Genomic DNA, 2,555 nt, shown 5'->3' with positions numbered 1-2,555 from the left:
GATGATGAAATCCTGCAGTGTTTTGATGGTTCCTCTAATAAACATGCATACGCTGTCCCTCTGACAGTGGTGTGGAAAACTTGTGCCACGCTCCCTTTTTGCTTTGTTGTTACTAATGGATTACGTATCCCTCTACTCGCTAGAGATCTCCTCTGTCCTCTAAATATTACTATTGAATGTCATGATGATGGTATCCTGATTCAGGATCCACCTCATTTTGTTCAATGCATCAATACCAAACCAAAGCCTCCTTGATGGTGGTAATTTGATTTGGATCCTTATGCTTTTGATCCTATTTTACATAACGTCCCTCACCCCCACATTACTTTAGCTTATGATCTCAGGCTTGAACACACTATAATCCCTTACTGGGCACTACTCAGCACACTTGGGTGATTGGTGAGATCAGGTCACCAGCTGGTGGCGTTCTTTTCGTGTCAGTTCCTCTTCATAGCTGGATAACTGGCCCTATCATTTTCCCCTGTGTCACCACTCACTTGAACCCAGAACATAAAGCCTACGAAGTAGGTTTTGACACCAAGACTCTTTTTGACCATGCTGATCAAACTTGCCGTGAAATTCAGCTGCTCACTGAGATATCAATCCTATTTTATGCACAGCCTTAGTCGATTCATGGCAGTCTTCATCATCATTATGCCCACCCTCACCCGCAGGACGCAGTATACCCTGGAGTCTGGGTGGACTCTAAAACACAAGTGGGTCTTGCTAAGGTCCCACCCATCTCCATTCTGAACAAACCTAATTCTGTCCTCCTGTCTATACCTCAATACCCCCTGAAACCAGAAGGTGAAGCTGGCATTCAACCTGTCATTGATTCATTTCTACAGCAAGGCCTTCTAGTCCCATGCCATTCTTCTGTCAATACACCTATATTTCCGATCCCTACACCGGAGCGTCCTGAATGTCGTTCACGACCTTCGTGAAGTAAATAAAATCATTGAGGCTCATAATCCTCCAGTTGCCAATCCTGCTACTATCCTCAGCCAAGCTCTTCACTATCGTTGACCTCCAACATGCATTCTTTTGTCTTCCTTTGCATCCAGATAGCCCAATACATTTTTGCCTTCTTTTAAGGGCCACCAATATATGTGGACTTGCCTACCTCAAGGGTTTATTCAGTCGCTGACACTCTTTTCAGAGACTCTTCACGCCCAGCTTGAATTATTTGAATTTCCTGGAGACGTTACCCTAGTTCAATACATCGATGACCCCCTCGCTAGCCCTGACAAAGTGTCCAATCACACTGACTCCACTACCTTTCTCAACCATCCACATCAATGTGGCTATATTGTACCCCCAAGCAAAGTTAAGACTAATGAGAAAGAAGTTAAGTTCCGAGGTACTCTCATTTCTGAATTTGATCGGTGCTTGACACGTGAACGTATTGATCCTATTCTTTGTATTGCCCCTCCAACCACTCCTAAACAGATACGGTAGTTTCTCGACCTCATCAATTATTGCCGACAATGGATTCCTAATTGTGCCCTTCTGATCAAAAATTATCTCCCTGTCCTCGATTAGTGAGCCTTAACGGTATGAACTCACCCCTGAATAACTACAAGTCTTTACGGAGCTTAAAACTACCCTCTCTTCAGCACCCACATTAGGCCGATGTTTGTATGACTGCCACTTTCATCTTTATGTTGCCATCCTTGATACCTGTGCGACAGCTGTTCTCACCCAGCAGCATGGCTCCTCTTGGCGCCCTATTGCCTATTTTTCTACTAAGCTTGACCCCATTGCTCAAGATATGCCTTCCTGCACCCAGATTCTCTCTGCCATCCATACTATGGTAGTGGCTGCCTCTAACATAACTTTACATCAAAATGTAGAAGTCTGTACCTCGCATTCTGCAGTATTCTTGCTGATTTCTAAATATACTCAACACCTCGTTAAGGTTCGTCTCAGTCGCTGTGAGGTTGCATTACTTCTGAATCCGTTTCTCTCCTTTAAATGCTGCTCTAACATTAACCCCTACATTCCTGCAGGAAGAACTGCTTGAACTGCCTGATCCTCCCCATGATTGTGTTCTCATAAATGAACTTGTTACTAAACCATGTCCTGATCTTACGGAAAACACAGATGTGATCAACAAAACTGGTCAAGATGCAGGGAAGATACCTGCCCAACTGTTGTCTGATTCATATGGATGGAAGTTTACTTGCTGGCTATGATCGCTGTGTGGATGGATTGTACTGATAGTCCTTGGTCTCATCCTAGGAATATACACTGTCGTCCGCTTATGCATGAAATGGACTGTACATTGTTTTCCACCTAAGCCAAAGAAGAGTCTGCTTAATTGACCCTTGTCTACCCCTCTACCTCCATGCCTGAACTTCCATGCTGAAATCCAGTATCTTTCAGACTCTACTTCTCTGGACGATGACCTGGCAGAGGAGGCACTTCACTTATTTGAAAATACAAATTGACTGAATGGACTAATTATTGTCATAAGCCAAGTAGTTGTCATGAAATAACAAAAGAAGGGAATAAGAAAGTCGATAGCATAAAACTTGTTTTTAAACATTTAAACT

The 2,555-nt window shown here is 43.4% G+C and overlaps 1 long non-coding RNA gene across 1 annotated transcript in view; it reads left to right on the top strand.

Moving 5' to 3' along the window:
- Nucleotides 1-2,555, top strand: part of LOC122546639 — a 3,697-nt gene extending 1,142 nt beyond the window's left edge. The window contains exon 2 of the long non-coding RNA XR_006310779.1: nt 2,010-2,555. This is a non-coding gene — a long non-coding RNA (uncharacterized LOC122546639). The remainder of the gene's footprint in view (nt 1-2,009) is intronic.

This window comes from Chiloscyllium plagiosum, unplaced genomic scaffold (genome assembly GCF_004010195.1).
Source record: "Chiloscyllium plagiosum isolate BGI_BamShark_2017 unplaced genomic scaffold, ASM401019v2 scaf_41118, whole genome shotgun sequence".
Classification (NCBI taxonomy): Eukaryota; Metazoa; Chordata; class Chondrichthyes; order Orectolobiformes; family Hemiscylliidae; genus Chiloscyllium; species Chiloscyllium plagiosum.
This window is presented reverse-complemented; position numbering and strand designations above follow the sequence as displayed.